This window comes from Sminthopsis crassicaudata, chromosome 5 (assembly GCF_048593235.1).
Source record: "Sminthopsis crassicaudata isolate SCR6 chromosome 5, ASM4859323v1, whole genome shotgun sequence".
In the NCBI taxonomy this organism is placed as follows: Eukaryota; Metazoa; Chordata; class Mammalia; order Dasyuromorphia; family Dasyuridae; genus Sminthopsis; species Sminthopsis crassicaudata.
The window spans coordinates 66,208,720-66,222,347 of NC_133621.1; the positions used below are offsets into that span (position 1 = coordinate 66,208,720).

The 13,628-nt window shown below is 35.7% G+C and overlaps 1 protein-coding gene across 5 annotated transcripts in view; it reads left to right on the forward strand.

Moving 5' to 3' along the window:
• SVIL (supervillin) overlaps positions 1-13,628 on the forward strand; it is a 247,505-nt gene that overhangs the window by 11,491 nt on the left and 222,386 nt on the right. Inside the window, exon 1 of one of the 5 annotated variants that reach the window (XM_074267035.1) lies at positions 654-675. The exons of the other annotated variants lie outside the window; for them this stretch is intronic. The gene's annotated coding sequence lies outside the window, so the exon portion shown is untranslated. Of the gene's footprint in view, positions 1-653; positions 676-13,628 lie in introns of those variants that run through there. 5 annotated transcript variants of the gene reach the window in all.

Sequence of the window (13,628 nt, forward strand, 5' to 3'; positions counted from 1 at the left end):
TACAGGAATTGAGAGTAGCACAAGTGTTATTACTATCTCACAGCTATTGCTGTTCAGTCATTTAGTCTCACTCTTCAAGACTCTATGGACCATTTTCTCCATGGGGTTGCCAAAATGGTAGAGTAGTTTATCATTTCCTTCTCCAGTAATTTTAGGCAGAGTTGTGACTTGTCTAAGATTACACAGCTAGTAAGTATCTAAGGTCAGATTTGAACTCAAGTCTTCTTAACTCATCTTGACTTCTTGCACTATCTACTGAGCCACCTACCTGCTTCCTGTTTTTACAGATGAGGAATTTTATATTTTCATAGTGGTTAAGTGACTTGCCTAAGCTCCACATAGAATCCTGTATTTAGAAGAATAAAACTTAGAGGTTATTATAAACCCAGCTCATTAACAGATGAAGAAACTGAGGTCCTGAGAAATTAAATTATTTGCCATGAGTTTGATGAGTAGTAAGTGGCACAGCTGAAATTCAAAATCAAGTATTCTATTTCCAAACCACACTCTCACACCAATCGGGACCTTATTTGTAACTATGAAAATATATTGATAATAACTAAATTGTTATTTAGTTGTTTTTCAGTTGTGTCCAACTCTTCATGATCCCATTGGGATATTCTTGGCAAAGATACTGGAGGGATGTGCCATTTCCTTCTCCAGCTTGTTTTACAGGTGAGGAAACTAAGGCAAATAGGATTGTTACTTGCCCAGGATCACACCATCGCTAGTAAGTGTCTGAAATGAGATTTGAACTCAGGAAGATGAGTTTTCTTGACTTCAAACCCGGCACAATCCACCCCACTTACCTACCCTAATGTCTAATTTTTGCAACAGCAAAAATTTCACTAGTGCCATTATAATAATTTGGCCTTGTGACATTATAATAATTTGGCCTTGTGACATTGGAATATCTGGTAACTATCTCTACTCCCCACCACCCCTTTGGGCTCATGATTGGATCCATGTAGAATAATCCTAGAGAGATGTTTAGGTGACTTACCCACAATTAGATTGTTAGTATGTATTAGCTAATAGGCAACAATGGGGTGAAGAATGTACTTCTGCTGTAGGGGTAGGAAGGGGAATGTGTTACTAACTTCCTGCAGTTTTTAGATGACTCTTATACATCTTCATTAGCTTTTGGGCTATAGGAATAATGATATTAGCAGCTTACATTTCTATGTATTTATTCATTTTCCTTTAGTCCGCACAGCAATCCTGTGAAAGAAGTGGTCTTTCTAATCTTCAGCAATGGTGACCCAACCTGTTTACTGACTTCTAGTCCAATGTTCTTTGTACTCTACTGGGTAGGGGGCACCCAGGAACTTCTGATCTTTTGATAGAAGAGAACAACTGCTGTGAAGCTGTGGGACAAGACAGCGTTCTGGTTTCCAGTGCCTGAAGCTGCCAGAGCTTGGCAGCAGCATTCAGCCCTACTACTGCTTGGCTCAGGACCGGTGCCCTTTGGCACCCACTGCCACACAGTAGTGTTCCCTGACCCACAATGCTATGAATCATTTATAACTGAAAAGGCATTCTTTATCCCAAACTTACCGTTTTTCAGAAGACTTACATATTTCTCCTTTCTTTAGTTTTAAAAAATGCTGACAAAATTGAAGATCTCTTATAACATTTCACAGAATGGCAGCCTAGTTTTTTATTATAAGTGTAGAGGAAAATCTTTTTTTCCCTTGTGGATATGTCTTTCAGTTCAAAATTGTAAAATAAGATAGCTGTATTATCTTTTAAATGATTTTTATTGATATCTTTGTTTTGACATTTCCTCCCTACTTTCCTACCCAGAAAGTCATCCATCATAACAAAGAATAAAGAAGAGGGTTGAATCATGAATAAGTCAAATTAGTAAAGATGTAAGCAGTGTGCCATACCTGAAGTAAGGTGCATTTTCTCCCCTCTTCTTCAGGATCAACTTTGATGGACATATTTTTTCATTTTCTTGAAGGCAAAATTGGTATTCTTAATAATTTTATAAGTAAAGTTTTAAAGAACTTAGCCCTTCATTGGTCCATAATATAAAATAAATCTCTCACTAAAAATATAGGGAGCCTTTGGGAAGGCCTTCCTAATCACATGAAATGATTAAACACAATATGACTCCGAACTCTCCCATTCCTTCTCTCTTCTTTCATCCAGGAACAGGCCTTAATGCTGTCTTTATTATATCTGGATAAGACTCTGGTTGTGAAAACTGCAACTCAGCATGTTCCATCAGGGAAGATATAGAGGACCCTACAGCTCTTGTCCTTAAGACAGAGCTAGAAAAGTTGACTAGAGCATGTCTGGAGTTGACCAGGAAGGGACAAAGATCTTTCCAAGAAAGAGAAGCTATTACGTTAGTATCCAGGAAGAAGAGCAAGTCTTCTCCCATCCAGGGAAGAAACTGGAGTTCCCAGCAGGCTTCTGATGAAAAGGCAGACCTGATGTAAGCCAGAGGGCCTTAATGGTTCCAGGAAGGCATTTCTGCTTCTGAACTTGCAGTACCTGCTGGAAGCCCTGCTTGAAGCCTGTAACCTGCAGCAATCCTAAAGCCTCCCAAGGCTGTCTCAGCAGAGGCTAATGTGTTTTAAAACAAACTATTTTGTAACTTAAAAAAAAAAAAAAAAAAGCAAAAACACAGTAAGGGGCAGACTTGGTGACTCAGTGGTTGAACAAGGCTCTAGACCCAAGTTCAAATTTTGCCTTAGACCTAGACACTTCCTAGCTATGTGACCCTAAGCAAGTCACTTCACCCTGTTTCCCTTGTTTTCTGAGGCCACATTTGAACTCAGGAAGATAAGTCTTCTTGATTCCAGGCCCAACATTCTGTCCCCTGCACCACCTATAACAATTCAGTGGCCAACCTTTTTAATGGGGCAAATTTTATTGTCTCATATTTTTCACGAAACTTAATGTTTTATGACTATATAAAAACATATATGTGGGGCAGTGGCATGTTTTCCTTAATTCTGCATCATTTTGAGATTGTGATTATATCAACACTCTTATCTACTTAATGACTTTTAAAATAAATTCCTTTGTCACTTCACACACACACATACACAAACACACAACGTCCTTTTGTTGCATGGCAAATTTTTTTTCCCCTCACTTGACTTTTTTCTAGTTTTAGGGAAAAACCAAAACTAGTTGCTTTCTGGTACATTAGACTTTTATTTGGGGAGACATTTTTATTCTGCTATCTTCAATAGCTCTGCATTTTCCCCTTGCAGAAAACCACAATTTTTATTGTGGAAAACTTCACTTTCATTTTATATTCAAAGGTTGGTACAATGTTAATGTAGTTCAGTTTGGTTTGTAGAAAGAACTATTATAATAAAATGAAATAAATCCTCACATATGTCTTTTCCCCTTTATGTAGATCTCATATATGCTTTTTATAAAACCAATTGGCAGATGCCATTGGGATTTCTGAATAATTTAGTGTTATTATTTCTGTCAATAAATATACCCATCATTTCTCATTTCAGCTATAACTTGTCATCTTAAAATGACTGTTTTCTTCTTTGCTGTTACTTAAAGCTGCTAAATTCACATATAATGCTTGGTTATCCACTAACTTACTTTGCTAGTTTTATACTTGATCCTTGATTCCTTGATTTAAAATGGGGGCATTTGCTAAGCAATGTTTCTTGTTCTTTTTAATCCTAAAGTAAACGGGAAGGAAAGAATGTGTTGCAGATGGTTTTATTGAGCTCAGATGTAAGAACAGAGTGTTTAGAGGAACTGGCTTCACGTATGTGCCTTGCTTCATATTTACTGTGTGACCTTGAACAAGCTGTTTAAACTCTTCTTTCACTATAAATTCAGAGGCTAGACTAGAAGGTGTAAAAAAATCTCTTCCAACTCCGAATTTTTGCCTATGTAGACTTAAGACTTTCTTATGGTTAATAAGATTTTTCTTCAAAAGTATGAAAGTCATACATATGTATATGATATATATGCAGTATAATATAAAACATAATAAATGTAATTGTGAATATATAATAAATTAGAAATGTATCCACATATATATGTAAAATAATGTGCTAGTGTATATCATGCTTAATTGTATATCCCATATCCTTTCTTTCAGATTACTAACTGTATGAGGTCAAAGAGAAGATTGTTTTTTAATTTACATATTTCCAGCACCTAGCTCAGGGTTTTGCACATAGTTGCTACTTGAGGAATGTTTCTATCTACGAATGCAAGTGTAGGCTAGAAAGTGATACTTCCCCAAAAAACCTGTTGTATAGTCATACTATACAGTCATATATACTTAGCACCCCTTATTCACCTTTCCACCTCCAATATATTTTCCTACCTAGTGCTAGTCCCTGAAGCACACTTAATTTGTCAGGGACTGGAAGGAGCCACCTTATCTTCACTACCTTTTTGATAAGGAGCATTGAAAATCTCATTTGACAAAGAAAAGAACTTAGACGAGGAAATCACAACTGAAATGACAACTTGAGATGTGATACTCTTCTATGTGCACTTTATATAAACTTTGCAATGTTGACATAACTAGGGACACACCATAAATCCAATAGGTTCCTCCAAAAATTCTCTTGTTGTTAATGATTGAATAAAAATTGCAGAGACTGAGCCATCTAATTTAAATTGGTATTTCCAATACTATCAGTTCTGAGCAAAGAATGAAGACCTGAGAGGAAGGTATTTTGTTGTAGCAACAGATCTGGACATTGCTATGTGGTCTCTTCAATGTGGGGTGTATCCATCTTGAAGTCCATTCCAAAATCTAGTTTGGTAATGGGGGAAAGAATCATAATTGACAAAATCTAGGAAAATGAGCATTGTCACTATTTTCCTAACTTTCCAGCAATGCCTTTGGGAGGTGTTTGGTTTACTTAGGTAGATTTTCTGTTCTTGGGCCCCATAAGGTGATCTCTAGTAAGTTATTTGGTCTATTTCTTCATATAATGCTTATTTGTATAGATGTAGAAAGGAAAGGCAAATATATTAAGTAATAATATTAGGATGAGAGTTCTTAATGTGGAATTCTTGTTTTTAAATAAACATTTTATATATATTATGTCATATACATATATAATATATATTTACATATATAATATATACACACATATGCATACATACTATTAACTATTAACATGTAATTGACTTTATTTTTAATACTAAGTTTTATTTTATAACATTATTCTGAAGAATGTATAGACTTTATCAGATATCAGATAAAAACCTAGGATAGTAAAAAAAAAAATTAAGAACCTTTGAATGAGGGAGATTTTTGAACTTTAAAGAGATTCATTAGAGCTTAAAAAATTTAGATGACACTAACCTAACGTGTAGTAAAGCAGAAACCTCCATTAGTCCTTTCTCAGTGTCTCTTCTTGGTGGGAAGATGACATCAGGTCCTACCAATCTGAAAAAGGTTTTGAGTAGGATTTTACTTCTTATCTGAGGATCAACCTAGATAAATTTGCAAAGACTTATCACCAAAGTTTGTCCACTGGATGAACTTCTTGGTTCATTTTGGCTCTTGAAGTTTATGTGTTAAGTGGTAGAAACATTGTGATCCACGTGGGTGGATTTGAAATTGCCCATGCTGACAAGATTCTGGATCCTTAAAGTTTTGAAATAACTATAAAGTGGGGGAGGGGAGTTAGGGAGATATCAAGAAGATGAGGGGGAAGGGATGAGTTTCAGAGAAGCAGCTTAGTAATTCCTGCATTTACCTTTCCCACTTAATAATTAGCAATATTTATAAGCATCTACTTTATGCCAGATATTATGCTGATAATACAGATAGATAGTCCTTGAGATGAATGGGGGTTGGGTGGGTTATAACACTTCTAGGGATGGGTAAATCTAGTAGTGTTTTATTTTTCCAAATACATGTAAAGATAGTTTTCAACATTCATTTATGTCCTGCCTCCCCAAGTCAACAAGCAATTTGATATAGGTTAAATAGAATAGGTAAATCCAAATAAGAACACCCTCCCAATTCAATTTCAGGAAGTATTAAGTACCTGTTATTTCTTATTATGCTAGATGTTAGATTAATAGCTGGGATAATTCAGATTGGGGATGATGCTAAATAAAATTTGATTTTGCAACTTTATTTGTGAGTGTGTGTTGAATTCTTGAAATTTGAAAAACTTTAGCATAATAAAATCACACAGAAGACTTAACAAAAGATACTGGGGTAAACAGCATGAGATGTATCCATAAATTAAGCTTTTTAAGAGAAATTCAGTTGTGAGAAATGAGCATTTAGTCTTCAGAATGCAAGGCCCCATGAAGGACAAAATAGATGATGCTGAGAAGACTATAACCATAGGACAAATCACAGGTAGAGTCTGTGAGGAACTCATGTGGTTTGTGACAGCTTTTGAGGAGAGGAAGCTGGGAATAGTGAGCCAATCTGGTAGCTTCGTATTTAATCTACTTAGCTTGCTAAAGAGGTGCTTTATTTATTTCTTGTGAAGCAGTATAGTTGTCAGCTCCCCCTTAATCTTTCAGCCCTTGGCCAAAGTGTTGGTTGCCCTGCCCTAGGTTTGGTTTTATAATTTATCTAGTTTTATCTCTCTTTGTTGCATAGTTTGTTTTAGAAATAGAAAGCCACCCCTTGGAGGTAAGTACCAGTTTCAATCCAATTTTCTCTAGTGGAAGTGATAGTTCTTCTATAGGGGAAAGTAAAGGAAGGTAATTAGATGTTTCTGCTTAAAAGGTCTTCACTTCTAGTTCTGTCTGGGCTATATGCCAAATAGAAGCCAGCAGGAATGATAATCACAAAAGTGAGAGGTTGAAAAGATTTGCTAAGGCTTAACTTCAGTATGAATTATCTACCTTCTGACAACCTAGATTTGACCCTATCTGAAGCTCAGAAGTGCCATATAATCACTTCCTAGAATTTCAGATAGCGAGATATAGATTGGGAGGCATTTTGGAGATAATGTGACTAGATGACCCACTAGACAGAAACCGGACTTGGATTCAGAAAGCCTCCCTTCAAATCCTTCTTCAAACATTTACTAGCTAAATGACCTTGATTCAGCCTCAGTTTTCCCATTTGTAAAAGGGGGATAATAAAAGCATCTTTTCCATCTAATAAATTATAAATATTATGGTTGGTGCTTTATCAGGGTTTGTTACTATTATATTCAGTAGCTAGGCTGTGTAGTAAATAGAGTGTTGGACTTGGCATCAGGAAGATCTGAATCAAAGTCCTTCCTCAGACACTTAATACTGTGTAATTTTGAGCAAGGCACTTTATCTGCGCCTCAGTCTTTATTTGTTAATATAAAGATAGTAATAGAATTAAACTCAGTGAGTTGTTGTGAGGATCAAATAAGAGAAAATATTTAAAGTATTCTGCAAACCTTAAAATACTAAGTAAATGCTAGTTATTGTTATTATAATTTAATAAACTGCCCTCATCCTGGTGATGAGGAAGTGAAGATCTAGAGAGAGGAAGGGGCTTATTTATGATCACCCAAATTCACAGAGATAAGGTTTGAAGGGAGATCCTTTGGACCCCAATCCAAGTGCTTTACTTTATACCAAAATGGCGTCATTTTATTTCTCTTTATTCCCTCTTTTTCTTGCCTGTCCAACAGAGACTGAAATTTGTGGAGCATATATGATAAAAGAAACAAAATGTTAATAGTTTCAAAAACTTCAGGAGTCCACGGAGGCTCTGATTTGGGCAGATTCCTAAGCCATCAAAACAGAGTTGGAGTTTCCAGGCCCAGCTTTGATCATAGCCTGTATAATGTAACTAAAGGTGGAATTACGAGCATGATCAACACAAAGCCAATGGGTCAGCTATCACTGAGCTTCTTCTTCCTCTTCCTTGTCCCCAGAGAAATACAGGCTGCGGGCTACTAGACAGATAACCAGCTGAGTTCTGGAACAATGTATCTCCAAGCTTATGGTAACTTGAGTCCTGGCAGCAGGAGAACCTCTTCTCATTACCGGATAGTCTGTTGTATGGCTCTGGAAGAAGCACAGACTTAATGTTATCAAATGGCTAATGAGGATGTTATTGGAAGCTGCTTTCTAACTAAGTTGGCTAGGAATGCTTTAGAACTTGATCTCTATTAATAGTGATGGGCAATTAAGGAATACTTGAGAAATCAGAAAATAGAGTAGTTGGGTTTTCATAAGTGTGAAACAGAACACATTGACAGATCCATAAGCATAGTCTGAAATTCAAAAACCAAGCTGTCATCCAGACTGTTGTTTGTAATCATATAAACTATAATAAAAACTAACACTTGTGCAGTTGTTTCATATTTACAATTTTGGCGGCAGTTTTGTGAAGTGGATAGTGTGAGTAGCATTAATTTTTCTCTTTGTACAGATGAGGAACCTGAGGCTTAAAAGAGCTAAAAGGCTTGCCCAGCTTCATTTGAGCTAGTAAAGTCTGAATTGGAGCTCAGGTCTCTTATCCATAAATCTAGTGCTCTTTCCATCAATCCACACTGCCTCTCATCTCCTGCTTCTGGGATATTGTATGTTTGAACCCATTCCAGTCTGGATTATACCTCTGCCCTTCCTCCTTTCAGCTCTAAAACACTCTGCTGAGAGACAGACAGACAGAGAGAGAGAGAGAGAGAGAGAGAGAGAGATATGGATGGATGTCTGTGTGTGTGTGCTTGATGATTTGTTGCTTGTTTCATGTGTTTGTTTTGTCTCTCCAAGAGACAAATTGCTAGCTTAGGACATAATCTCCCTGATCTTCTATTTCTTTCCCCCTTCTCCTCCTTTTAAACACAAATACAGGCTTCTTCCTCTCCACTCTAGGGATTCATTTAACAGCTGTTGTAGCCTGGCTCCTCTGATTGATACACACTCAAGCTAAAATTCAAGACATATTTGATTTTATTGAAATTGATTTGGGATGTTCCTGGCTAATCTTTAACTCATTCCCCAATACTTCCTCTGCCTTATGGTGATTTTTTGAAACTAGTAAGCTCAAGCTTTGATTTTGATGTCTAAGTTTCACATTGGAGAGTATTTTCTCAGTCCTGCTATTACTTTTGGCTATGCTTAAATACCCACTTAGGAAGCACAACATAAAGATTTAATGGTTTAGTTCATTCAAAATTGGATGTATTTAGCCTTTCATATGGTATAATGGGGAAAGTACTAAATTAAGACATTTATAGATGGGCCCTCTGAACTGACAAATCATTTAAACCCTCCTCTACTTCCCATATCCATTTATTCACCACTTCCTCTCAATCCTACCTCTGAAGTTTTTCACCTACATTTCTCCTTCCCAATCTCCTTGTTCTTCCTGCCCACTCTCCCCCATTCCCATCGTTGTCAACTTAATTTAGTCCTCTTATTACTTTTTGCCTGGATGTTGGCAGTTGCTCCTAACTGGTTTAACTGCCTCCACTCTTCTCATTTTACAGACAGGAAACCTGAAGCCAGGGGAGGTTAAGAGGCTTGCCCCAGATCACATGTGTAGTTAGTGGCTGGGCTGGGACACAGATTATGGTGTTATCTATACCCCAGAGCCATCTTCATCCCATTTCCTTTTACTTTGCCCAATCTTAAAAAACAAAAACAAACTCCTACCCCCTTGAACAGCACTCTACAACAAGAATTAATGGCCTTGATTGGAATTTTATAAAAGATTTCTCCCATTACAAAGATATAGCTAAGCACCATAATTTCCCTCATTTCTTAACATAATCATAGATATTTAGGGGGTTGTAGTGGAATCTCTTAAGCCTATGGTAAGTTTTAGCAAATTAAATATTCCTTTGAAATGATGCAAGTGAAAAAAAGTTCCTTTTATGCTTATTGGGCACCTACTCTTCTGACTTTAATTTTGAAGATTTATAATTGTTTGGGCTTTTTATATACTTTTAAAATTTGTTTCTGGGTGTAGCCAAACTGTCAAGTAAATATAAATTTTTTTTCATTTTGGTCAAAATACAAAGCTGTGCTACTCTGGATTGTTTTATTTTTATTATTGTTCTAAATTGGAATGTTGTATCAAATGCTTTCTTTTTAAAATCATTATTACTACAAATAATAAAGTAATAATTAAAATATGTTGTATTGTCATGTTGAGGTATTGTGGCATATAATAGCTGAAGAATTGTTCCCTGATCTTCTCTGTATCCCATCCCCACACCAATTCTCTAAAACTACAGACTTCGCTTCTTTGGGAACTCCCCACAGTGATGAAGTAATAAGTCAGTAATAAGAACAGGCTAATAATCCTGCTTTCCATTCTCTTTCTCCTCCTCCTCTGAGTTCCTATTTAATGAGTTTGCAATGAAATGATTCTGACTTTCTGAACTCAGTGAGACTTGTAAGTGTATAAAGCTCTTCCAGATTTTATTTTTTGTTTTGTACGTGATCCTGTTAGGTTAAGTGTGGAAAAATAAAAGCTCCAAACTATTTTAGAAAGAACATGTTTGGTCTCCATCCATGTTTTTAGATTATTTTGCTTCATGCATGTTTTAACATGTCAGAAATCTCAAGTGATTTAGTCAATTTTCCTTCCTTTGAGAATAAGAAATTTGCTAATTGCCTTTAGTTTCAGAAGTAGATTTGCAAATTGTTTGAATTTATATGTTATACATGTTGATACTATTAATCAGTTTCCCCTTAACAAATACACTATGGGCATAGATAATATATATAGTTTAGAATTGTAATTTAGTCAAGCAAGCATTTATTAAACATCAAGTGTGTGCTAGGTCATGGGAATATAAAGATAAAAATGAAACTAACTGTTCCTGTCCTCAGATGACTTACATTCTATTGGAAGAGACACCCACAGACACCCACCCACCCACCCACCCATACTCTATATCTCCATGAAGCCATTCTTCTGCTTGAAGTTGGCATTGCAACATGGTTAAAAACCTGCTGTAGGTCATCAATTTCAGACCTGGTTAAGATGATGCATGTATATCAAAAGTGAAAAAGTAAAATATTTATTAAATATTGAATATTTTATGAATTGGCTTATTTTTCCATAAACTTTGGTAATCTTTAAAAACAAATTTGGAAAAAAAATGATAATTTTGTGAGACTTTAAAGGACCTGTGGTTTTGTCATTCATTTTACCCTCTCTACTTACACAAATTGAAACCACTCTGCTGTTGTAGAAAATTAACTTGTAATGACTCAGAGAAAATTCATAATCTGGTAGTGAATCTGTTGGAGCCCCTTGGAACTTTTCTGGGCTGCTTCTCAGCAAATATATAGTTAATTTTCAGACCCATACTTGTAGTCTTTCCAGGACCTGCTGGAGCTTGTAATTCCTTATAACCTTTGAAACTCCAGAGTTACCTTTACAAAATTATAAGGCACTGGAGTGTAATTTTTGTTGAAGACATTAATGCTCAAAATAAGAAACAAAGTTCAAACCTTGCATATACCTTAATCTAAACATGTCTAAGTGTGTACAAAAATCGATCATTTGGGAAGGCCAGAGTCTAGTTGTTATTGTCAGCTCGCAAGTACAGGACAGCATTGTAATTTTCTAATAAATTCTTTATATTGCACTGAAATCTGGTCTCTGTAACTGCCCTTCATGGATCTTAATTCTGCCCTCTTGAGGTCAAAGAGAAAAAGGATTCCATCTTCCTGTAAGCTAAAAAGTTGCTTCAGCTATCTTTTGACATAATCCTTTGGACATTCTCCAGTTTTGTCTCTGAACCTCTTAAAACTTGAGCACAGTAGACTGGGTGTCATCTAACCAGGAAAGAATATATATGTCATTTCCTTTGTTCTGGTCATATTTCTGTTAATGTGATCTAAGATTAGTTGAGCTTTTTGGCAGCCTGATCATGTTTTATTGAGTTCTGGTCAACTAAAATTACTAGATTTCTTTCTGTCACTCAATGTTAAGCTATGTTTTCCTATTCTGTGGTTGGCCACCTGATTTTATGAATCTTAGAAAAGGACTTGTATAGAAGTGAAATTAAAAAACATAGAAATGCAGATATTGAGATATGCTCAATATTCTGGGATGTGAGGTCTTTAGGTTTTTGTTGTTATTGTTGTTTTTATATTTTATTATTCATTTTAGCTGCTCTTCCTAGCTTTATTCTATCTGAAAATTTGACAAATAGGCACTTATAGTTTCATCCTCCTTTTTCATGAATGTTTTCTTGATCCCCTTTGATGAAAATAAACCCTTTTTTCCTCGAATTTCCCATAATGTCTTGTCTGACCTTTAACACTAAGCACATTCTGCCTTGTGTTGCATTTATTTTTTGTATGTGTTAGACGAGAAGCAGCAGCCCAAATACTTATTAGCTCTCTCATCATGGGCAAGTCCAATAACCTCTTGGAGTTTCAGGGTTTTTAATTTTTATTTATTTATTTTTTGTGGTCTTTTTTTAAATAGGGATAATGGTACTTATGTTATCTGTCTCACAGATTTTCTGAGGCATGTACTTGGCAAACTTTTTAATACTTTGTAAATATGAGTCATTGATTGCAGAGACTTTTTTTTTTTTAACCTTTTATCCACCAAATCTAGCACTGTATTTTTATTTGTAGCAAGCACTTAATTAATTAACATTCATTTGAATTACAATAGCACCAGATCAAGGACAGAGTACCCTGACATATCATTGGAGTTCCTTCCAGGTTGATATTTATTAATTAATCAATACTTCTTTAGTACAGTTCTATAGAACAGTACACTAGGCTGTATTAATCGACTTAATAGTACTCTCAGTCCATATTTATCTATTTTGTCTGCAAATATTTACCTTGAGAGATTTTGCTAATCTAAACATATTATCTTTGAAAGAAAGAAGGAAGGGAGGGAGGAAGGAAGAGACAGAGAGGGAGAGAAGGCAGAAAGGAGAAAAGAAAGAGAGGAAAGAAAGAAGGAAGAAAAAAAGAGAAACTTTCCCATAACTCATTGAACCCATAGTATACAAATTTATGGTATTCAATTTTCTGAGGCTTAAAAAACTATTCATTAAATAAACCATGTCTAGAATTTGGCAAATATCCATGTCAAGTTCACCAATTTGTCTGTTGTAAGAAACTATCCACCCCCACTGGTGGCAGAAATAAGCAGTATCTTATTGTTACAATTATTATCGACATATTCATTATTTACACGGTGAGCAAAGATTTACAAATTATTTTCTTCTCAATTATCATGATCAAATCTTTGGCCAAGTGGAAGGTCCAGGACTAGTTCATGACAAGGCTCTTTGCCCTTAACCCTGCTGCCATTTCTATCCTGTCACCACTGTGATAGGTGCTGTAAGGACTATACTAGATACAACAAAGCATTTGTCCTGTTCTCAAAGAATTTACAATCTAGATGGGGTGATCAAAGGGTATGCATGTTTGAATAGCCCTTTGGGTATAGTTCCAAATTGTTCTTCACTATGGTTGGGTAAATTCACAATTCATTCAACAATGTATTAATATCTCAGTTTTCCCACATCTCCTCCAACATTTATCATTATCTTTTCCTGGCAGCAAAGATAGTTTTCAACATTTCACCCTTGCAAACCTTGAGTTCCAAATTTTCTTTCTCTCCCATCTTCCTCCTCCCCCAGACAGCAAATAATCCATTAAATATATGCAATTCTTCTAAATATATTTCCACATTTATCATGCTGCACAAGAAAAAT